The 25,679-nt window shown below is 46.7% G+C and overlaps 1 protein-coding gene across 2 annotated transcripts in view; it reads right to left on the reverse strand.

Moving 5' to 3' along the window:
• TNR (tenascin R) overlaps positions 1 to 25,679 on the reverse strand; it is a 324,699-nt gene that overhangs the window by 297,968 nt on the left and 1,052 nt on the right. The gene's annotated exons all lie outside the window — the stretch shown is intronic.

Consider the following 25,679-nt stretch of genomic DNA (forward strand, 5'->3'; position numbering starts at 1 on the left):
TTGTTATTTTTCATTTGCTGAGAGTCAGCAATACGGCAAGTCCATCTCAGGCAGAGCCATGAGCCGTGGCCACAGGCCCCGTCCCTGGGCTCCAGGAAAGAACTGCTTGGCCTGGAGGCAGCTCCACCTCTGTCCTCTCTCCCTTCAGCTCCCACTGGAAGGACAGGCTCTCCTGGCAGCACCTTCCCTGTGCCTCCCAGGTTAGGAGGAAAGAGTAATGACCTCACCCTGGAGCAGTGGTTCTCAACCGGAGGATGAGGCCCAGAAATCAGGATTTTAAAAAGATTCCCAGGTGATTCTAATGTGCAGCCAAGGTTGAGAACCACTGCCCTAGAGCTTCCTTCCTTTCTCCAAACCACCGCACTTCCCTGTTATCATTAAGAGAGAAAGATTGAGAAGTAAAATCCGAGTTAACTATTTCCTTTCTCCAAACCACCGCACTTCCCTGTTATCAAGAGAGAAAGATTGAGAAGTAAAATCCGAGTTAACTACCACCTTTAATTAACCACTTTTTGGTGTGTTCTTCATTTTTAGAAGTACAATGCAAGTCAACAGTTTTTAAGAGCAAGGAAGAAAACTGAATTCCTCTCAGTGAACATCTGTACCTTGCAAGAGTACAGTCTATCACTTGATGTTTTTTCTCACATTTGGGGGTTCCTAGCCATGGATCACGAAGTGAGTGTCTACCAGGAGCCAGGCACCAGGTTTCGGGTCTCTCAAGCAGGTTATCTCATGCAATCCTCATGACAAGTGTGATGTGGGTGCAGACAGCATACAGCCTCCAAAGTCCTCTGAGTCAACTCCTAGTATAAATGCCTCTCATAGACAGAATTTTCCCCTATGGGGTCTGTTTCCCTAGAGAACCCTGACTAACGTATGTCCCAGGTGTCAGATATTCTGCTTGGTATTCAGGCATAATCCCCACTCTCAGTGGCTCAATGGTTTTCAGGTGACACCAACATTTCCGCATCTCGCTCTCATACAACGTGAGAAAGAGACAGGTGTGGGTTGAGTTACAGTGATATGCCTTTGAAGCCCACATTAAAGATTTAGCCAATTATCCTAAAGACAATGGGAAGCTAGTGGTGCATTTTAGTAGGAAAATTGTACGGCTAGGTTTGCACTATTCAAAGATCTATATTAAAAACATAAATAAAACTTCATTAGAGTGACTGGGTTGGAGTGTGTCAAGAGCAGCCACTGGAAGCTCATGTAAGAGATCTAGGAAAGAGTGGTTTCCAGGCCTAGAGCAGGGTCAGGGGAAAGAAGTGGAAAGATTCTATAGAACTTGGTGAATGAGCAAAGATGGGGTGGGAGCTGGGAGCCAGGATGACTTCTGAGCCAGGGGGGAGGAAGGGGTGCAGATGGTGACCCTCTGATGTCTCTCCATTCCCTGCCAAATAAAGTGTAATCACTTCACCCTGGGCCTGAAGGCCTCTGTAAGATGGCCTCAGACTACACACACATAGCTTTCCTGCTGCCCTGTGCTTACTCGGCTCTCCATCAAAGGTGATCTATCTGACCTTGCATAAGTAGTTTAACCTTCTCCTCCCCTTCTCCATTGCTTACATCCTATGGGGGATGACGAAGGGATTCACTGCATTGAATAACAGGACATGTCTTAGGGCTCAGAGACAGATGTTTACCTTCTGACACTGGTCTCCCCCAGGCTTTAAGATCTGCTGCTGTGGCACCAACGGGCACATGAACAGTAGACTTGATGGGGGACGAGCAGGGGGCACACTTTCACCCTTGAGAGGGAAGCATTTCAGCTGCCAGCCAACCAGTCCCAACAAATGGAACCTTAGCCATTTTGAAGGAACTCTGTGAAAGAAAATTCTATTTGCATCTTCAATTGTACAAGTTACTGATAGCTAATGTGTCCATAATATTTTTATAAGCATTGTATCTAGTACTATAGCCAGCCCTGGCAGGGAAATGGATCTTGTGGAGAAATGGATATAAACCAAGGCCCCATCCAATGTGAAGGAGAGCTCCTTGGGGTAGATTACTGGGGCAGGAGAGTGGTGCAAATGGCAAAAGACGCAGTCAACAAGATTTAGCTGAGCATCTACTCAGCTATTCACTATTCTATATTTGTAAAAAGTAACAAATGAGAAAAATCAATGTTCTCATGAAACTTACACTCTAGGAAGGAGACAGATTTTTAAAAACATAATAAATAAGTAGATTTGTTATAGTAAATTGTATATACATGCTAAGTTTTGTGTGGAAAAGAGAACCAAGTAGGGTAGATTGGGAGTGATGGGGAGGGGAGTGTGTACAATTTACCAGGGCAGGCGCCATGGAGAAGGTGTCATTTGAGCCATATTTGAAGATGAGAGAGTGAGGCACATGAATCTCTGGGGAAAGTGGTTCAGGCAGAGGGAGACAGGGCCAGTGCCTAAGCTGCAGGCAGGAGCCTCCTGACACATCTGAGAGACAGGAGGGAGGCCAGTCTGGCTGGAGCCAAGTGAGCAGAGGGCCAGAGCAGTAGGAGATAAAGTTAGCATCACAGGACGTGGGAGATCAGACTGAGAAGTGCCTTGAAATGGCCCCACTGGAAGGTCTGGGGGCAGAGGAGTGATTCAGGTTCTGTTGTAAAAGCAGCCCTCTGGCTGCGGTGATGAGAATACGTGATGGAGGACAGGGGCAGGAGAAGCCAGGCTGGGAGGCGACCATTGCAGGGAGAGAGTGGCTGGGACCAGGCTAAGCGGCAGAGTTGGCAAGAGGAGCTGGTTCTGGATAGACTGGGAAGATACAGACAGTGGGATTTACAGAGGGACTGGGTCTGGAGGATGAGAGAGCAATCAAGGGTTTTGTCCTGAGCTACTGGAAGGAATTGTCATTTACTGTGTTGGGAAAAATGGAGGGCAGGAAAGGAAAAGGTTTAGGAAGTAAATATAAGTTCTGTTTTGAGATTGTTAAATTTGTGATATTCATTAGACATCCAAGTGAAAACATACACACACACACACACACACACAAACACACACACACACACATACACACACCCCTAAATATAGAGTTCGAGAGGAAAGTCAAAGCTATAGGTATAAATTTGGGTCCTTTCCTCTGTAATAACAACAATTAAAACCACCTCCTCTTTCTCTTACCATCAACCCCTCACCCCACCCCACTATGCAAATTGTCTATGCCTGGCCTTGTGCTCACTTTACCTCACTTACTTCTCACAATGACCCCACAAAACAACCATTATGATCCCCCATTTTGCAGATGAGAAATCTTAGGCTTAGAAAACTTGCCTGTCTTACCTAAGCTCACCCAGCTGGAAAGAAATTTATTCTGCAAGCAGTGAGGAGCCATTGAAAAATTGAGAATAACTTTGTCAGATGTGGGAAGATTATTGCAATAACCCAAGAGTCCAAGGAAGAGGTGATGTGGGCCTGAATGCAGGCTGGGGTTTCAAAGATAGGAAAGAAGGAACAGGGTCCTGGAGTGACCAGGTGACATGACAAGGCCTGGTGGCCCACTAAATTGAGGGAATAAGGGGGAAATCCCCCATGTCTATGTACTTCTGGCTGGGGGAGCTGGGTAAAGGGTGGTGCCCCTAGCTGAGGTGGGGACCACGGGAAGATGGTCAGGACCAGGTGGGCTAGTGCACATGAGGAACCAGGGGATGATGCTGGGATAGACTGGGATCAATCCAACCTAAGTCTTTTCCATGAGGTTTAGGAGCTCAATTTTGTTCTGTAGACAGAAAGCCATTAAGACTTGAGCCAGATAAACATAATCACAGGCAAGAATCATGCCCTCTAGTTCTCTAAGCATTGTGAGAGCAGGGCCTGGGTTTTCTATGTGCAACTATCTACACACAACAGCTACTTAACACAATTACAACACGCCTGCCCCCACCCCGCTTTGGGCCATTTATTAGGCACGCTTCCAGATTTTTTTCCCCCAGATGCAAGCACACTGTGCAATGGGGTTGAATAAGCTAAATAAATCCATTCAGTATTTCTATAGAATTTTTTAAAAATCCAACTTAGAACAAGTAACAGCCCACTTCCTTCTCCACAACTCAGTTCCCCCCAGCGCCCCTATTGTCTGCTCAGACTGGGATAATGAGTAATTGTGTTCCAACATGCATTATGCTAAAACACTTCTCTTTGCTCAGCTTCAATCATTATCAAAACCCAGCTTTTAATCTAACTTCATGATCACTAAGCAGCCCAACCAGCTGCAGCAGTGAATACGGTGAAAGGAAATGGCTTAGGAGAGAGCGACTTTTCTCTAAGAAACAAAAGAATCATCTCCATCAAGTGACCCAGCATGAGAGAAGGAAGAGAGAGCTCCCGGAGCTGGCGAAAATAAAATTGCCCGTTAGGCCCTCTTCTCATTAGTTTTTCTTTCACACTTCACATTAGCTCCGTGAAAGGAAGATGAATTAAGAGTTAAATGCACCAAAATAACTTAGGCAATCTTTAAATAAGACTCAAGTGTGTTTACGTTTCCACTCAAAATTTGCCTGCCTTCCTCCCTTCTCTCTCGGCCCCTTTTCTTCCATGTCCCCTCTGGACCTGCTTGTACAGCTGCTTCTCCTTAATGACTTTGCCTACTCCTTGAAACTCTTCCCACCCTTTAGCCCTAATCAGCCCAAAGGACCCTCTTTGTGTCCTTTCTCTTTCCAGCTCCTTCTACCTGCCCTCAGCTCTTCTCCTCTACCACCTTCTCCCCATCATGGTCCCTCCCATTCCCACACCTTCTGACCTTCCCCCATCATGGTGCCTCCCATACCCACACTTTCTGACTTTCCCCCATCATTCCCCCTCCCATACCCACACTTTCCGGTATCTGGTCTCAGAAGCCATCAGAAGTCAAATTTCTAGTGACAGAAAGCCATTGTTGTTTGATGATGGCAGATGACATAAATAAGGCAATTGGCTTCAATTCACAATTAAAATAAGCCAAATGAAGCAGGCAAACAAAAAAGACCCAGGCTTGCAGATCTAAGGATAAACTCTGTGGAAGACAGTCGCCTTCCCCTTACTGCGCTGGCACTGTGCCCCAGAAGTGTATTGTCTGGCCAATCTATTCTCAAATTCTAGATGGATAGGGCAGTGACAAATGACCACCCCACCGCCCCTCCTCAGTGACAGCCAGGTCCGGCTAATGCACACAAAAATCCCGTCTGGAAATACCTTGCCCAGATTGTTTATCTCTCTCCTTTCCCACTTTTGTTTCCAGCTACAGGGAACTTCTAAGTAGAAAATCAATAGGCGCTTTAATTACTGGCCCCCAATTCATCAGGGCCTCAACTGTAATTACTCTGCCTAAGCCAGGAGCCTCAGGAGCCAATAAACTGAGACAGTCGGGCAGTGGGTAACACACAAGGTGAGAGGCCATAGTCTATGACTCAGCCTGGAGGAGCATCTGAGAGCGCCTGCCCCAGATCCCGACCACCGTCCTGCCACCCCTCCCAGGTCCCTTCCCCTGCTCGGCAGTGGGGAAGGCAGTCCCAAAAGGGATCCCAGAGCAGAACCAGTGCCCAAAACTGAACTGCTCCTGATTATTGCCCCTGCACCTCTGCGGCCAGGATTCATTCATCCTGGGAACCCCAAGGGGTGGCTCTCAGGAAAACCCTCAAGGGTCCTCTCAGGGACTAAGTTGGTCCCACAGGACGATGCTGGGTTGTCACAAGAAAGGCTCTCCTGGGATCCCCTTAAACCAGCGAGGACTGATGGGATTGTCTCCCCTTAGAAAACAGGAGTTCGTTTTGGGGATGGCTCAGAATAAAGGACTCCTTTGTGACGGGTGAACCAATAACCCCTGCATGTGTGAAGCTGATTCCTCCTTCACGCCACTGGTGCTTAGAGGCCAAGGATGGTGGCAAAATGAGCTTGGTTGCCCCGCCAGGCACCTGCACGTGCTGTGTTTCTGGTGAGAGAGAGCTGGGCTGCAACTGCCCTACTTCTGCACACACACCAGCCAGGGCTTCGAGTCTGAGCACGGAGCTATCGACTCAGCTGATCAATTTCCAAGTTGCAGGGAGCCAGGCCCATGAAAAATGACTGTTTTGCCCATCACCCCATCCCACCCAGACAGTGGCTAATGCTAATGGAACAATTCTCCATTTAGAATGGCTGTAAGCTTCTCTCTGTCCTTCTGCCTCCCACACGTCGACGTTCCCACCTGAGCCCTCCACTCTGCTCTTCTCTCTCTCTCTCTGAGCTCATGCTCACCCTCAGCCTCAACTACCATTTCATCGGAGGCAATTCTCCATCCCGGTTCTTCATACTCGAGGACTTCAGCTCGGCATTCCTGCCGAATGGCCCAATAATTATTACCCTTAACTTCAAGGTGCCTTAAAACAAAACCACTCTCCCCCCCGACAGTACCCCCACACCCAAACATGTTGTTTTCCATCCTGTAGCTTTCACTCTCATGAATGGTGCCCAGGGTCCAGTCTTAGTCATCACATGAATTCACTCATGGTCAGTCCCAGCAGCTCTGCCTTCCAAAGTACTCTGCTCACCCATCTCTGCCTCCCTTCCCACTGTCACCACCTTTATTCAGGCCCTGTTTATGCTGAGCCTGGTGCCTTTGAGAGCCCCCATTTGGAACCCCCACCCTCACAGTCCTTCCACAGTGCCCTGGGTCTCGATCCGAGCTCTGCAACCATTGCCCAGGGAGCATTTCTTTTATATATATACATACTAGAGGCCTGATGCACAAAAATTCATGCAACAATCCGAGCTCTGCAACCATCGCCCAGGGAGCATTTCTCTAGCATATACATACTAGAGGCCTGATGCACAAAACTTCATGCAAAAGTAGGCCTCCCTTCCCCTGGCTGCCAGCACCGGCTTCCCTCCAGCACCCAGGACCCGGGCTTCCCTCCTCCAGCCACCAGTAGGTACCCGGAACCCGGGCTGGCTTCCCTCTGGTCCTGGCTTCATCAGGAAGGACATCCGGAATGACATCTGGAAGATGTCCGGTCTAATTAGCATATTACCCTTTTATTATATATGTGTGTGTGTGTGTGTGTACATACATACATATCTATATGTATAAAAGCCTAATATGAAAATTGTCCTCGTGGGAGTTCGACTGAGAGACTGGTCGCTTGCTATGACAGGCGCTGACCACCAGGGGGCAGCACAGAACAAAGGAAGGCCCCGGCCAGCAGCTGGCAGCCGGCAGCCAGGGAAGGGAGGCCCTGGCCGGCAACGAGAAGGCCCTGATCAGCCCTGATCACTGGCCAGACTAGGGACCCTACCTGTGCACAAATTTCGTGCAGCAGACCTCTAGTATACATAGATAGATAGATAGATAGATAGATAGATAGATAGATAGACAGACACACATATATTGATTTCAGAGAAAAAGGGAGAGGGAGAGAGAGATAGAATAATCAATGATGAGAGAGAATCATGACCAGCTGCCTCCTGCATGATTCCTACTGGGGATGAAGCCCGTAACCCAGACATGCGCTCTTGACCAGAATCGAACCCGGGACCCTCCAGTAGGCAGGCCGATACTCTATCCACTGAGCCAGACCAGCCAGGGCAGGGAGCTTTTCTTAAACATCAATGATGACACCCATGACTAAGACCAATTAAACCAGAATAGCTGGACATGGGGGCATGGTGCTGGTCATTTTGAAAAGCTACTCAGGTGATTTTGATAGACAGCCAGGAGGGAGGAACGCCAGACTCTTTGCTGTGTGCACCCACCCTCTGCTTGCCCCTCTCTGCCTCTACTTTTCCCTCCGATGGTAGAAATGGTCCCCATGCCTCCAAGCCCAAGGTCACCTCCTCTATGGATCTTTCCAGATCCCTCCCCAGAACTACAGCAGTTACACACCACTCATGCTCTTCCTTGTGCTGTGGTCTATGGTCTTGTCATCACCCCTTTACCTAATTGTCACTGCCCTGGAGCATCTGACTTGGAGCCAGAAGAGCTAAGTTTGCATTCTGACACCTCAAGGATAAAACTTTGGTGGTGAAACTTTGCATAGCTTATTTAAAATCTCAGTTTCTTATTGTGCACAATGGGACTCATGATTCCTATCTATTTCATGGGAGTGCTGATAACAATGATGGTTGGTCTAACAATCTTTGTCCTTCATGTTGCTTAACAGTGGCTTAGACCAAATATGTAATAAATAGATGTTGAGTAAAGGAATAAATATATATGGATTTTTATTGTAGACTTTTTTACTCCTCCTAAAAATACTTCCAAATTAGAAAATCAATTCACTAACGTGTGGCACCCAGGGTCAGAGCCCAGCACCTCCACAGTGCAGTCAAGCAAGGAGACACCTGCTTCCCTAACTACCCTTGTCGCAGGCCCTTGCTGTGACATTTAAACCATGTCCTTTCTGTCAGGTGTCAAAGCCGAGAGCATGGATGTCACAATTTCACTGTCTTCATGCAGGCTGGCCTCACGGATGAGCACACGGGCCTCACACACACACACACACACACACACACACACACACAGGGCTGGCCTCACGGATGAGCACACGGGCCACACACACACACACACACACACACACACACACACACACTCAGGGCTACCTGCATAATGCCAGCTTCCCCAGCAGCCATTCTCAGAGCAGTATACCAGGGATAAGGCCTTGGCCTGGAGCTCCTGGTCCACCCACTCTGTACCGCATGGCAGAGGGCTCTGTCCCTTCAATCCCAAGGTTTCTACTGTCAGCGACCACCTAATGAGTTAATAAAATGTATTTTGCAAGAGGAGGGCATGAATTTGGGGGAAATCTGAAGCAAAAGAAAGGGGAGAGCTTGAGGAGCCTGAGGTCAAGCAAAATATCCTGCAGACCAGGGAGCATCTTCCAGGCAACCCCAGTTGCTCTGCCCGGCCCCTCCTCAGCCACCCTCTGCCAAGGCTGAGGCTGTCTCTGGTCTGCAATCCCCAACCTCTGAGCTCCTTTAAATGCTCATTTACATTTCTGGATGAATAATCTCTGAAAGCAACTGGGTTAGAAGAATCCTTTAGCCTGACTCACAGAACTTGCGCTCCAAGGAGCACTAAGTAATTAGGAAATATTACCCCATTCACCCCTTAAACCCAGGAAAGGAAGGCAGGCAGTGAGAACGCACGCTCCCTGCCCCCCCCCCACCCCCACCCCAACCTTGAAGCAGAGGAACTGGAAACTTGGATGGGGAACGCGATAGCCAAGGTCACGGTTAGGCAAAAGCGAGGGGCTGAGCAGGCAGAACCCTGTGTGGCCGTATTTGTAGACACCGCCTTTCCAGAAGTAATTGGGGTTAAATGAGGTTGTGAGCCTGGAGCCTGATCTGACAGGATCAGTGTCATAAGAGAGAGACCAGAGCTCCCTCTCTCTCCACCAAGTGCAGACACAGCAAGAATGTGGCCACCATAAGCCAGGAAGGGCATCCTCACCAGGAATCGACTCAGCCAGCACCTTGATCTTGGACTTTCAGCTTCCAGGCTGTGAGACAAATTCCTATTGTTTCAGCCCCCAGTCTGTGGCCTTTGGTTACAGTAGCTGATGAATGCACCTCCCCATCCTCAACCTATTCAATCCTCCAGCCTCCAGAGGGTCACCTGCCCCAAGCCTGGCCCCGTGCTAGGGGCTCAGAGATGAATAAGGAGTTTACAAATAGATGTAAAAATAGGTTGGTCACTTTGTTAACTACAGTAAAAGGCAGAATGAGATAAGTGGCCAAATAGAAGTATTTTTCCATGGGAACAAGAAGTAATGGATTTTCATTTCAACAAAGCATTGGAGGCAGCGAAGCTTGAGCCCGGGCTGCCTTTTAGGAAGAAGGTTCCCCGTCTGATGGAGGAAGGAGGGCCCAGCCTCAGTCAGGGGGAAAGCCCATACTCCTGTTTTGCTCTTGTTGGTGCTGGTTTCAACGACCTCACTGGGACTCTGAGGATCTTTCTTTGAGACCCAATGTCAGGCCCCACCTTTTCCGTGAACACTTGCTGAGGCTGCAGGCCACACTGGGCAGGACTTAGCAACCAGCTAGTCCAGCCCTCTCATCTTACAGACTGTGGAAACTGAGGCTTGGTGAGGTCATGTGACCTGAACTTTGAGTTGATTTCTTGGTTGCATTGCCTTCATTGCTCAGCCACATTCTGAGCTCCTTGCTTCCCCCAGAGGCTGTCTCCCACTCCCCTCTTGGGGCTCAACTGAAATGCCCCCTGGTCTGGGAGGCCTTTCCTGACTGCCCTCGCTAAAGCAGCCCCCTCTGCCGCCCGACATGCCCAGTTCGTCTCAGACACATTACCCTGCTTCACAGCTTCCCTAGCACTTGTTAGTATCTCATTTGATTATTGTTTACATGCTCATTATCTGTCTCCTTGAGTTAGAGTGTAAGCTCTTTAAGGGCAAACCCATTTCTGTGGGCCCAGCCTGGCACATAATAAGTGCTCAGTAAATACTGTGGACACACTGGGCTGTGCTCTTGGTGGGTAACCAAACACCCACTGGCTGTGTCTGCCCACCCAGGTCTCTAAACCAGACGGATCCACCTGCACGAGCCTGGCTGCCTCTCACTTGAAGCGATGTAGCTGTGGTCCCACTTCTAAATATACCTTGGCTTCACCTTCCTCTCAGGTCTCTTACTCACAGGGGCCCTCTCACTTCAACACACCTTAAGCCTCTCTTCTGTTTTCAGGAACAAGCCTCATCTCTTCTCCTTAGCTCCACATGCCCCTCACACACTCACACACAACCAGGAGGTAGAGCAATGCTTCTCAGAGGGTGACACACCCTCCCCCCTCCCCCCCTCCCCACTCCCCTGCTCCACCACCGGGCCACCACCCCAGTCAGATGTGCCTTCCTCCTTTGCAATCACAGGGCAGCAGTGAACCTGCACCAGGATTGACTTTGATAGTCAATCATGAGTGCAAGGCTGCTGCTTGCTGGCTATCAGAGGGAGGGACACCCCAGGACTAGAGAGCCGCCTCAATCCCGCCAGGTGTTCTTGCTCACCTGTCTGAGGGGCAAGGGGCTTCTCCTCCCATCATGCCTGGTTTTTATCCCTGTTAGGCTGCTCCCACTGCCACCCCGGCAGAGAGAGCTTCATTTTCTTGATGGGTGTTTCCTGGTCATTCCCTCCTCCTTTTTCCTTACCCGGCTTGAATTGTGAATAATTCATGTGTTTCCATGATCCTGCCACAGTTTTTCTCCCTCGTGAATCAAACCCCTGAGACACAGTTTATTTTCTCACCATCTTCTGGTCTGAGTTGCTGACAGGGCCGGGGTTTATTGCTGCAGGTCGTGAATGGAGGCCAATACTTATGTCTGCGTATAAGACCATTATCGTTTTTCCCACCCGGTCTGCTATGATGCTCCATCTTTCTAGTATATTTCAATAGGTGCATGATATGACATGGTTGGAAAGATAGACAGATAAATGAGTAGTCACACAAACAGATGCACTGACAGAATCATTTCCCCATAGAGCTTACACAGTCACCTTTCTTATTTCAAGTTTCTGGAAAGAAGTTCCTCATATGCAGTGGATGCCCTACACCCCAATTTGTAGCCCCCCTTCTGAAAGACAGTCCTCACAAGGATCCTCATGATAGCTCAGCTCCTATGTATGGTCTGCTTGGTGTCATCTCATTCACCCTGCCTCCAAATATCTACTGAAGACATACTGTGCACCAGGGACTGAGAAGACCCCGGGAAGACAAAGTGAGCAAATAGACCTCTCCCTGATCCTTTGGACCTACCAAGAGACTGAATATTAATTAAGTAACAATATACATACACACACACACACACACACACACACACACACACACACACATATACACACATATATATGCTGAAAAGTAAAGAAATTATGACCATGAAGTCAGAAAAACAGTTCTCTCCAGTGGAGGGGGGGGGGGGTTGTGATCAGAGAGAGCTGTACAGGGTGGCCTTGGAGTCCTGGTGATGTTCTATTGCTTGACCTCAATGGTGGTTACAGGGCACTCAAATCATTATTATTGATTACATTTTGATGTTTATATTTCATGTGTGCTTCTATAGAAACGTTACATTTCACAACTAAAAAAATTAAATAATAAAGAGAAATTTACAAAGTTCCCTGAGAGCATGTAACAGGCACCTAGCCTGGTCTGGGGATCCCAGGATGGCTTCCTGGAGGAAGAAGCATATGAATTGAGTTTGTAGATGAAGATGAGTTAAGCAGAGGAAGGAAGGTGTGGAGAGATGGGATGGAGGGAGGGGAAGGATGCAGAGAAGGATGAGCATAGCACAGAGCAGAGCCTAGGAAGCCTGGGGGACTCGAACCGAATCCAGTGTGGCTGGAGCCCTGAAGGTGAAGACGAGCAAATCTGAGGAAGAGACAGGAGCTGGACCGTGCAGAGCCTTGTTAAGGATTTTTGTTTATATCCCAAGATCAATGGGAAGTGCTTGAAGGTCTCAAGTAGGGGAGTGACATGATCAGATACACATATTGATGAGATCTCTAATGTGTAAAAATAGATTAGAAGAGGAAACACTGTTTAGGCTTTTGCCTAAATTAGTGTGTCCCCAATTGGTATTCTTGTTGATTTCAAATAAATGCTTTTTGGCTTCTTAAAAAAAGAAGAAGAAGAAAAAAGATTAGAAGAAAGCAAGAGAAGATATGGAGGCTAGTGAGGGTCTCATTTTAATTGTAAAACAGGAAGATAATGAAAATTTAAATAAAGTGCTTGCAGGTTAAAGATGGAGATAAATGGACACCTGTAAGAAATAATGAGAAGGTCAACAGAAGTTGGCAGTAGATTTGTTGCATGTCTCCCCTGAAATGTATTTCATGAGCTCTGAGGTCTTCGGCAATGCTGGATATTCAACACCTAGGACAGATCCTGGAACAACACCGTCTCTTACCTGAGGACTCTTCAATATGTTTGTTTCTGCATCCCAGCATGTGTCATGGAAATGGAGGTGAAGTGATGGGAGACAGTGTCTGTGGTGCCAAATACATTTTAAAAATGCAATGAAGACAAAAAGCTTAGAGTGTTCAGGAGCTACCCTGGGGATTCCAGTTCTTTCATAGAATAGAAAAGTAAATGAAGCAGAAAATAGATTATTTAAATGATAGTAAATATGATGAAAGGAGAACATGTAAAGTTACTAGTGCTACTGAGTATGCTAAATCACCAATCTTCAACAACATCTCAAAGATTACCCAGAGAAGGAATAAATGGCCAAACACCAGCCAATGAATCTTTCCTCCAACAGATGATATGGTATCCACTCTACATTGAAGAGCAGCAATATAACTGGTGGAATCTTTGGAGTTGTAGGATGAAGTCCATGTTGTTGGTATTTCATATTTTTCTACTAGTAAGTTTAAAATTTTTATTTGAGGGGTTCTCTAGAGTTTGGGTTTGAACCTCAACATGATAGTAAAATTACACCCCAAATATCCCTCCCCCATTTCCTAAAGTCATGTGGCCAAATAAGAGTTAGAGGTGGTTGCTCATATAGTTTGTCTGTGGTCATATACAAAGCAGAATATGCTCTGTGACTAAGCAAACAGCCTTTTGTTGCTGGCAGGGCAATGAATGCCTAGGCAAGATCTGCATTTGAAGGGTAGACGTTTAGAGCCAAAATCAGGTCTGTGATATAGAACATAAGAAAAAAAGCAAGAAAAAATGTGGTCACAAATTTTAACAAAGACTGGGTATTTTCTAAATATTCCTATTTTTCCAAAGTAATTTATATGATAGCATGACCTGCTTTCCTGGCCTGGATATCCCCTGTCGTTACAGATGACCGGACAGGTGGTTTCCTTATAAGCATGATTTAAGGGACCCTGCAAAAGCTCCACCGTCCTAAATACCTCTGCAGAGTCCTGTGACCAATTTCTGACATTCTGCTGTTAAAGCTTCCTTCATTTCTTGCCTCTGCTTCCTGTGAGTGCCACTACCCAATCTATTAATCCATTAGCAATCATTTACACATAGGTGTGATTTAGTCGCTCAGAATCTTTCAAGGAAGGCAGCAGCTGGCTGCAATCAGATTTTAATAGGCTATAGGGCATGGTTTGTAAGGAAGAATTCGAATAGGGGAGTCACAGAGGGGAACTAAACCTTTGTTGAGCACCTACTATGTGCTAGGCACTGCTCCAAGAGCATTGCATATATGACATCATTGTGTCCTCTGACTTATGCAACAGGAGGGCTCAGAGAGAAGTATCTGCCATTTGCCCAAGCAATGGAGTGACAAAGTCAAGCGTGACAAAGTCAGGGTCTAAGTTTGGAGCTGCAGAGCCTGGGAAGGGTGTCTGGGTGGGAGGGAGGAGCATTTAAGAGGAGAAATTCCAGGGTCTGAGGCACCTCTTGGCAAACCTCACCATCCTAGTCTTCCAGCACTTCCTGAGGCCCTGAATTGTGTGTGGTTGTCTTCTTACTTTCTTTCTGAGGTTGCTCCTTGAGGAGTGTTTGCCTCCCTTTCGATTTTTTTAAACGAAAATTTAAATTTTTATTAGGTGCTCAGCCGCAGGATAAATACCCCATTTGAATTGCTGACACACAGATCAATAGGAAAGCACTTTCCCTGACTGGGGACCTGGCATGGGAGCCTCCCAGCCTCATCCTCTTTCCAGAAGAGAGGGAGTCAAAGAAACAGGGCAGACAATTTTCTTAAGCCACAGTTAAAGCCAACAGAATGAGCATTCAAGGATTCTGGTTTCGGGCATCTCTTGCTTTGCTTCTCTATTTCTCATTCTCACTAGACAATCACACCTTTAACCCCTGTATGGCCAATCAGAGCGGTGTCACTGGCACAGGTGGTTGAGAATGGGCGTCATATTTTTAAAATGAGAGCAGAACAGTGTCCCCAATGTTCTGCAGAGATGAGAGATATAGAGGTTCACAGGTCCCACCCACCTCCAAGTCCCCGCTATCATTCTCGGCTTGGAGATCTTGCAGTAAAAGACAAGGAACAGTCTGACAGCTGTCAGAGGGGAGGCGAGAGGGGTGACTGGGTGAAAGAAGGTGAAAGGATTAGCTAAAGAACATACATGCATAGCCCATGGACACAGACAAGTGTGGAGACGGCCAGAGGGAAGGGGGGGCGGGTCTGGGAGGAGGGGGGAAATGGGGGTATCTGTAGTAGTGTCAACAATAAAAATAAAGAAAAAAAGCAAAAATAAAGTAAAATTAAAAATATATAAGAATACATGTATTGAATAAAATTCTTATATTCAATAGTGGATAAAATTCTGTTATGTTGTGCCTTTACTTTTCTGATAAAAGAGGCAACAGGCTTGCATCCTACAACATAGCTTAAGATCTCATACCTAAAGCACCCAAGATGTTGGTAATTCTCCCATGGGTGCCCTGACAGGAAGGCCCCAATTCCAATCTCCTTCTTCAATCTCATCTCCCACCATTCTCACCACAATCTTGTGATTCTGTATCCAGCTACATCACAGTTCTCAGTTGCCTTCCAACATAATCTTTCTAACTCTGAGCCTTTGCACATGCTGTTCTTCTCTAGTTAAACAGTATGTCACCCCACCTCATCAGATGTCGTATTACAAAGTGGTACGCCTGAAATTTATATAATGTTATTAACCGTTACCCCAATAAATTTAATTTTAAAAATTATAATACAATAAATAACACAAATCTATTATCTAAAAAATTAACTTAAAAGGCAAGGGGCAAAATGTCTCAAGGAACAGGAGCCAGGTCTCCTCCCAGGTATCCCATGTGGCAGAGTCGGGAGTTGTCAGGTGGGATCCCTAGCCACTCTGTTCAATGTGGTCACCAAAGGCCCCAGGACACCCTCCTCCCACCCCCACAAAGCACAGAAGCAATGGAAACGTGCACGTGCAGAGAGAGCCCCAAACTGTTCACAGTCTCTTGGGATTCAACCAGAGAAAAGAGGGGCTCTGGGGCTCTGGGGCTCTGGGGCCCTGGGAGGGGACCCTCGAGGGGTGGGAGGGAGGCCACTGCCAGAAGAGCCACCACAGACCCTCTCTAGTGCTTTATTCCCCATCCCTCCCAGCCTCCCAGCATGGCTGCCTGAGCCTTTCAGTCTCACTAAATTAAGCTGATAAAATTAAAAAGGAGGTGGGGTGGAGAGGAGGGTATGGCACGCTCCTACTTTGCATTTTAATAACTCTTGTCCTGTGCCTCGAACCATGTGTAATAAGAGATGGACTGCGAGTGGCCTCCTTCCCCTCCCACTCAGTACATATCAGGGCCCAAATCAGCTGCACCCTTTCCTCCCTCTCCTTCAGGATATTCCACTTGGCCCTTCCTTGGATGAAGGATGGTTGGAGGATGCCAAGCCCTTGGCATGATCTGCTGACCTCTTGAGGGTCAGGTCTGGAAGAGCATCCTTAGTGACCCAAAGACACACTCCCTAGGGACCTGTGCCCACGCGGGCCGCATTGCTGCCCTGGCCTTTCCAGGGGGCCAGTTACAGGGATACAGACAGGGGCCACTCCAGGAAGATAAGAACCATTTCATTTGGTCAATCAACCTCCCCGAGTGGCTGCCCCCAGCACTGTGGCCCTGAGGCCTTTCAAGACTGAGGATACATGGTGTGGAGATGAAAAGAGGGCAGGGTTCAAATGCACTGCGTGTCTCCCAGATGCACTTGCTCCTGCAGCCAGTCTCAGGTCACATGGTGTCTTGCCATTCCATGGAGAGAATATATGTCAGGTAGCCATGTGATCCCTGACCTCCACTCTCAAAATGCTCCTTTTCTGCCACAGACATTTCCATTAAGAAATAAGTCTACTGATGGAAAACCTCTGTGTGTTAAAGGATGTAGAAAATGACATCTCATTTCACACACACAGCAAGTCTGAGAGGTAGGAACTACTTATCCTATTTCAGGGGTGAGGAAACAGAGGCTCAGAGAAGTCAAGTGACTTATCCAAGGCCACACAGCCAGTATGTGAGAGAGCCAGGATTCAAATCCTTGTTTGGCACCATTTCAGCCTGCACTCCTACTGACCCAGCGTGAACAGTAGAGGATGCAAGGCGGGCGGTGGAGACAGCCCGGCTGGGGCAGGTCAGGGCTTTGCAATCTCAGGTCTACATCCCATCTGGAGTGATGAAAAGCAGAAACCTGTTCCTTACCTGGAACCTACATAATTTTATTAACCAATGTCACCCAGACAAATTTTTTAAAGTGGTTCCAGAGTTCTTACTGATTTAATTCAAAAGGATTAGTGAATACCACCAGGCCTAAAATTGTTGATTTTTGTTTGCATAAATGCCATGTTTTTTGGATTACTTTGGTATTACTACTGAGTATCTATAATTTTGAATAGTTGAAAGGTGCTACTTTGCCGGTGTTGTGGATTAAAAATAATGTGGTCTGTACAACATGAAACTCTAATTGTTTAGGTTCACTATTGAAAAAAAGTGGACACCCCAAAACTTGTGCATCTTCAAAAAATGACCCCTAGTGGTAATGGTTGCCCAACAACGTGAATGTACTTAATGCCATTGAACTGTAAACTTAAAAATGGTTAAAATGATGAATTTTGTTATGTATATTTTACCACAATAAAACAAATGGCCTTTCCACTTGAATGTACACAGCAAATGGACCCTGAAAAAAGGAAAAAAGAAAAAAAGAAAAGCCAACCTCCCTCAAATTGTTTTATTGAAAGCCAGACTCCCGACTGAAGCCACTGGATTTTGGCAGCACTTTCTCCCTTTTCTCTTTTGCTTCCACTGCTTTTCCAAAGCCCACAGAGATAAGGGGAGAGTGCATCATTGCGGGTGCCTCCCCATCCCACCTCGCTCGGGATGTGTGGGCGCATGCACATGAGCTCGTGCGCCGGTGGCTCTCAGTCTGAGAAAGGCAGGAAACCCTGAACTGATCTGCACCTTAAGTATAGATACAGATGAAGTCTGTCGCTTTTATAGTGAGTTTCATTGGCATTAAACTTCATTTATGTCTCTATAAATATATACGGCGCTGAACGGGGGGCTTTATGGCTGGGTTTATAAGTTCCATCGCCCTGTGGCAGACTGGGTCACCCACCGAGAGGAAAAAGCCACCTTGTAGATTGTGTAGCCTCTGCCCTTTCCCGCATCACTGTTTGCAGGGCTGTCATCTGGTATTCATAGCCTCCCCTTTCCACGGGCAGGGCTCCCTGCTCTGATGCTGCCCTCTGCCCTCTGCAGGCCCCTCCACCCCTGGCTCACAGCTGGCCTGCTGTCAGCTGACTTCCTCTCCACACCTGTCCCTTGGCCAGGCCCCATTGCTGACCTTGGTATTGACAAGCCCATAGAAGATGGCAGGACAGGGTTGCAAAACCTGGTTTATTAATGAATCTGTTTTACGGAAATCCATTTAGATAAACAGACCATACACAGCTGCCGGCGCTCGGCGGCTACAGGGCTTACAATACTTCACCAGGCAGGCGCAGCTCCTCTCCTGATGCGCTTGTGGAGATAAATTCAAGGTAATCTATATAAACTCAAGCCTTTGAAATTGCGCACAGTCGAAAAATTCAAACAATTACTCTAGCCCAGCCAGGAGGTGGCCGTTGATGTTCTTCTTATGGAAAACATAATTATAAAGGAAGGGAAAAGATTTCATAAATAACACGCAGAATGGCAGAGACTCTGGAGGGAGGGGAAGGCGAGAGAACAGGATTCCTAAGGTTCCTGGTCTCCAGCTGTGAGTGGAACGGGCTCAGAAACCTGCTGTCTTCTTTAAGGCTGAAATTAATTTTCAGTCTAGTACAATTTCCAGGTAATTAATTGGCAAGAGGCATCTTTCAGATATTTAAAATATCAGCTGCCAGGCTCTTGGTAATAAAGGAGGAGAAAAAATAGCCAACACATGCCCCTAAAATCAAGGTGATGTCAAACAAGGGCCAGCCCAGCCCATTAGCACTTGAAGAGAATATAAAATCCAGGTCAGCCCAGATCATTGTCAGCTTGTTTTAAGGTGCCCCCCCACTCCTTGCACGGAGTCCCCAGGCCACAAGAAATAGCAAGTGCTCCCTGCCAGGGGCTGTGTTAGGCACCTTGTACTTGTGCCCCATTTAATTCCTTAAAGGTGTGAGGATCTCTTTAGACTCTGGGGGGGGGAAAGAGGGGAGTGGAGAGGCTTCTGGTGAGGACCCTCAAATTAAGGTCACAAGTTAGGACCTGGTGGGGCAGGAATTTGAAGCCAAGTATTTTGGTAATAAGCCCCCAGGCCTTGCTTCTTACTGCATGTGTGGCCCAGGATGGGAAAGGGTGTGACTAAGACAGAAGCAGCGCAGAGGCGGGAAAGAGCTTGGGCTCTGTTTCAAACAGACTGGGTTCAAAACCAACCCCACTATCTATTAGCTGTGTGTCCTCAGGCAAGCTACTTAGCCTCTCTGAATTTGGGGACTTTGTTTCGGTCATCTATGCATTCTGTCCCCTGTGGTCTTCAAAGCAAAAAGCTGTGACCAGGGTCTCCCTTTCTCATTTGGCTGCAAAAGGTTTTCCTTGGCAACCCTCCTGCTAAATGTTGTGGGAATTGAATAACAGATTGGACAACAATGAGCGTAGCACTTTCCACACAGCAACCTCCAATAGATGAGAATTACCAGTTCCCGATATTGTAAGAATCCAGAGCAATACTCTATTGCACCACCTGGTACAGCGCCTGGCACCTGGTGAACACACATCAGTAACAGCTATTACTAATATAATTATTATTAAGCAATGGAAACAAGTGTGGGAACCCCTGTACTTAAGTTGAGCAGAACCAACAGCATATTAGAAAGTTCTGATTGGGCCCTACTGTGTGCCAGGCCCTGTGCTGGGCTCTCCTGGACCTTATAGAACAGGTAGGTGATCTAGGTGGAGAGTCACCTAGATTTGCACATATAAGGTAAGCAGTAATGCAAGATCTAAAATTCCTCTAAATGTGCTTAGGAGGAATCACAATGGAGCCATCATTAATTGCCAGATAAAGATAAAAGAATAGAAGAAAGCGGTTAAAACGAAGGCTGCAAACCTGGGTTTGAATTTCTCCTCTATCACTTGTTAGCTGTGGAAAGTTGAGCAAGTCAGTTATATCACTATGCCTCAGTTTCCTCATCTGTAAAATGGGTGTATGTCATAATGTTTTAGCCACCAAATGGTATAAATTATTTAAAGTGATTATTAATAGTAATGACAACAAACATTTATTAAGGGCATTCTCTATGCCAAGCACTAGACTAAAGCTCATAGCAGGCACTCAGTCAGTGTTGGCTAGCATTATCATTACCCAATAGAAAGATCCAAGCTACCAGGACCCAGGATTATAAATTCTTAGGAGGACTAGGATCAAAGACCAAATTCCAGCCCAGAGAGTTGCTAAGCTGTTGTCAAATGATAGCCATTCAGGTTTAATACTGTCCTGGGATCAATGTTCTAGGCTTTTTACTCTCTGTTTCCTTCATACCATGTAGTATGATGAGAATTCATCTAGATTTAAAGAACCATAAATTCCTACTGGGTCCTGATAACAATCTTTTTGTTTGTTTGTTTGCTTGTTTGTTTTGTTAATCCTCACCTAAGGATATTTTTCCATTGATTTTTAGAGAGAGTGGAGGGAGAGGGAGAGACAGAGAGAAACATCGATGTGAGAGAGACACATCGATTGGTTGCCTCCTGCATGCACCCCAACCAGGGCCGGGGAACCTGCAACCAAGGTATGTGCCCTTGACCAGAATTGAACCCATACTCCTTCAGTCCAAGGGCCAACACTCTATTCACTGAGCCAAACCGGCTAGGCAACAATCTTTTATTGAGTCATCTGCAGCCAGAGCCTAAGATGTTATTACAGGATCCAAATAAGGGTGAGCGTGGCGGTGCCTGTTCTAAGGACAGAAAACGCTACAGCGGTTCTCAACCTGTGGGTCGCGACCCCTTTGGGGGTCAAACAACCCTTTCACAGGGGTCGCCTAAGACCATCGGAAAACACATAGATAATTACATATTGTTTTTGTGATTAATCACTATGCTTTAATTATGTTCAATTTGTAACAATGAAATTGGGGGTCACCACAACTGTATTAAAGGGTCACGGCATTAGGAAGGTTGAGAACCACTGCGCTAGGAGATCAGGGCTAGAATCCTTCAGAAACTGTGATGCATCTTTTGCTCATTTGTCACTGACCCCAGAACTCCTTCTCTCATTGTGGAGTCTCACCTTGTAATGCATACACTGAGAAGGACCCAGAGATGTACCTACCAAGGGGCCTCTCTGTCTTCTGGCACCTCTCTGGGGTAAGACTGGGGCACGTCAGCTGGGGAATAGAGGAAAGTTTAGGATTCCAGTCTACTTGAACTTGTCTATTGCCCCCTCAACAATGAGAGCCAGGAGCCAGAGTGCAGGAGCCAGACCCAGCTCATTGATTTGCCTCAAAGAAGCCACCTTCTTAGTCTTTATGGGGAAAGGGAAAAATTTCACCTCAATGGGAACCATGACCAGAGAGTATCCCTTTTCCCCTTGGTTGGAGGGCAAAGCAGAGGCAATTGTCCACAATGAAAGGAGGAAAAGAGGAAGCAACATGAATGGCCATCAATGGATGAATGAATTAACAAAATGTGGTAAATAAATAAATGGAATATTAGTCAACCTTAAAAGGAAATGACATTTTGCTGCACATGCTGCAACACGGATGAACCTTGAAGACATTATACTAAGTGACATAAGTCAAACAAAAAGACAAATATGGTATAATTCCACTTAGATGAGGTACCTAGAGGAGTCAAATTCATAAAAATGGAAAGTAGAATGGTGGTTGCTAGGGGCTGGGGACAGGGCAATGGAGAACTGTTGTTTAATGGGTACAGAGGTTGAGTTTCAGAAGATGGAAACCTTCCGGAGATGGATGGAGGTGATGGTTGCACAACAGTGTCAATGTACTTAATGCGACTGAACTGTAAACTTAAAAAGGGTTAAAAAGGTAAATTTTATGTTATGTATACTTCATCACAATAAATAAATGAATGAATAAATAAATAAATAAATAACAGAAAGAGAAGAGGGCAAGGCTGCTGAGGTTCCCTTGCCAGCTGACACATGGGTCACTTGCTGTGTTCTAGTTATCAATACAATTCTAGCCCAAAGTCATGTTCCAGGGTAGAGATGGAGAGATTCTTACATACAGTTGGCAACAGCTTTTAAACATCTAAATTCCAGCTTCCCCTTCCCACTGAGTTTGCTCTGCAGATGAAACTCCAGTTAAGCAGGACTCTCATCTGATCTTTGTTAACAGCCTGTGGTCAAGACTAGGCAAAGAGGCCTCTGCACTTCTCCCAAGTGATCTACTGGAACTGGCTTGGTAATGATCACTCAAATTTTGTGTGTCTGCACAAAATTCTGCCTAGACATTCGGGAACCACACTGTGGCTGTCTTCTAACTTGCCATGACCTGGTGGCTTAGCAACCCACACTCCACTCAGGGATCCTCGCTGGGAGAGCTGAGTCAGGAAGGAGCCTCCCATAAATGCGCTCGCTTACTCTGAATGAATAGTGCATTCCCTGAGGCAGGCAATCCCAGAAAGGGCAGTGCCAGGAAGAAGATGCTTAGTAAAGGCTCTGAGTGAAGAGAGGCAGAGGACACGTTCATCTAACAAGCATCCAAAGAGCTCTCTGACCTACTTGGTCAAATTTTGAGGTCTACTAAAGATTCTGATTTACTGGTTTATCTACCAGAAACTGAGTTTTTAGTTGAGAAACTCATGCTTGAATTGTGCACAAAAGGCCCCATCTCTATGTAACATTCTCTAAACATAGAGCATTTACAGATACAGGGTGGGTGAGGTGTTAGGACTCACTATGTAGGGGTGTGTGTGTGTGTGTATTTTTTCCACCAAACTCATCAAAACCTTCTGATAACTCCACTGCTTCTTCATGATAAAATAGGAGACTCCCTATCCTAACCTACAACCAGGGATGGAAGAAGGAAGAATGGAGACATCCCTAATGGAACTATGATAGTATATGATGGGACGTGAGTCTCTGCAAAGTGTCTTCCAGTTCTAAAGCCATTTTTCAATAAGGAGAAACAACAATCTTAGCCATGACCTTTGTGGATGGAGCCAAATTTCATGGTATAAACACTATCACAGTGAATGCTCCTCTCTCTTCCCCTAGTATCCTTACGCAAGTACACTTTCCTCCTGGAGCCCAGATAGGATGACTCATGCCCAGCCACCTGAATGCTGAATTCCAAGTTTTGAATAGAAATTTTAACATCCTTTCCACATATATCACCATCAAATAACTTAGGTCATCTCAGAGGTAGGGGCTCGCAGGGGTCTCTGTGGTTCCTATTTGGACTTGATTGTGGTGCATACACAAACATACACACACACGCACACACACACACACACACACACACACACACTGACCACTTGGCTTTCCAACACCATGACCATAACCTTGGACAAAGAATGCACCCCCCCCTACCCTCTCTGCCACCCACCCAATGACAGTAACCTCAGAACTCTGAAATGTTCTCTTAAAAGTCTAGGATCTACATAACATGCTCATTAAGTATCACCTTAAGCAATATATTTCTACTGCAACATGTAGCAGTGGAAGCTATGTTAACAGGAGTCAGAGAGTGATGGAGTTGGGGGAGGGAAAAATTGATTGAAAGGAAGCACAAGTGAACTTTTGTTTACCTTGTTTGGGGTAGTGGTTAACACAAACGTCAAAACTCACTAATATGAATACTTAAGATCAGTACATTTTATTGTATGAAAACTATACCTGGATTTTTTAAGTAACAGCAGTGCTCTCCAGGTCAAGGATGTTAACCCATGGCTGTGGCGAATAAGGCAGGGTGCCCATCTTCTCCTTCCTCCACCTTTCCCCACATCTCTCCCATCCTCGGATCTCAGAGGCAGCCAGCAGAGTCTTCCCTGCTCTGTGAACGAGGGCTGGATATGAGAACACAGTGGCCGTTTCTCCCAAATGCTGCCCAGAGGGGAGGGCAAGGGCTGCCAGGGGAGCAGAGGTTGGTATGTGAGGTGGGTTTGTGTCCATCTCCCATTACTCCACTAGGGTTTCTTTAGGTGCTCAGAGCCCAGCTGTCTCCTCCTCCTTAGTCATCCTCCCCATATTCTGAGCCACCAAAGATGCAATGGAGGCACTTGCAGAGAAGGCTCAGAGGAGAGGAAAGTCATTAAACACCTAGAACCAAGACACTCATGGCAATGTGCCCCAGAAGGGTGCCTTCAACTGGGATTTCTGAAACAAGGTGGGTATGGCAATCAGGTGTGTGACATCAGTTCAGCCTAGAGGCCACTATCCTGGGCTTCTCTCTTCATAGTAAGCCCAGAGAGCTCTTCAACTTGCTCCTAGCCATCTTCTTGGCTGAGAACCTGAGGCCAGCAACACCTGAGACTCCTGGCTGATTCTCAGTCTTCACCAGGGTAAAGTCACTGCTCCACATTGAACTCACTAAAAGGCTTCGGTTGCAACTCTGTCCACTGGGGAGCAATCCATCTCTGCTCCTCCACACATGAGCATTTCTGCACCTCAGAGGTGATGAGATATTAGGAGACCAGAAGTGTTATTTCCACGTTTGCTATGCTCGGGCCTAGCACTTCCAACTCCTATGTCTCCCCATTTATTAAGTGGGGCCAGTAATGACACTGAGCACTTCTTTTGGAGAGAATTTAAGGGCACTAATGAGATAATGACCACTAAGCACAGTGACTTCAGTAATAAATGGTGCTTTGGGACAGGTTTCACTGCAAGGGCATAGACTTTTTTAAACCTTCAGGGCCATGTCATGCAGAAAGCCATCCACTCTCTTGCTCAAACTGAGAGGTTTCAAGGGTGGGAGGAGTTGGGAGAGTTGAAATACGAATGCGTCAGTGTTGGTTTCTGATGCTCTGCTTCTCTATTTCAATCTTCCTTCCCCACCATTACAACCTCTGACTGCACTCTTTTCCTCACCGCATTCACTGCTGCTGAGGTTACTGCATCTTCAATGGCAAGCATAGTCAAAACCAAACCAAACAGTGCTGCCATTCACTCAGGACTATGTCTATCACCAGAACAAGAGCAGAAAGTATTTTGTTCAGCTTGGAAGAGGGGCCCAGGGTGCTGAATTAAAAGCAAGAGAAACTGCAACCTAGAGTTCATTGGGGTTATGAAGGAGTGAACCTGCCCCTCTCCTCCTCTTAGAGAAGGTGACCAGAGCCTTAATATCCCCTGGGATGCCGGCTCCCTGGAGACTGGATGATGAAAGGAAGTCCCCAACACCACTTGTTGAACGGTCCCACCCGAGCAGATGTGGGTAAAACTGAAGGGGGGGAAGCAGATAGTAAGTTTCTCCAAGGCAAACCCAAGGCAGATGCGGGGAGTTAATAAACATATTTCTGAGAGACAAGAAGCAGAGGAGACAGAGCAGAGCCTTGCGGAAAGAAGTAGCAATGAAATGTAAAGTAACAATGAACCTGTTTGTGGTGCCCCTCAGTGCTTAAAGACATAACACTACTCAGAGCCTGCCTGAGTCTGCTTCCCCAGACATGAGGGGGCAAACCCTTCTTCTGAGCTGTCTTCCACAGGCAGAAAACGGCAGAACAGATGTTGTCCTCAACCATACACAGTCAAGGATGACAGCAAAGTGGAGGGCACTTCCTGCCTCCTTGCAAATGAAGTATAATTCACATCAGCCAACCTCAGCAAAGCTCAAGACACGTTCCTGCCACTGTGAGGTCAGGGGGACCTCAGCCCCCCA

Source organism: Myotis brandtii, unplaced genomic scaffold (genome assembly GCF_000412655.1).
Source record: "Myotis brandtii unplaced genomic scaffold, ASM41265v1 scaffold250, whole genome shotgun sequence".
Lineage (NCBI taxonomy): Eukaryota > Metazoa > Chordata > Mammalia > Chiroptera > Vespertilionidae > Myotis > Myotis brandtii.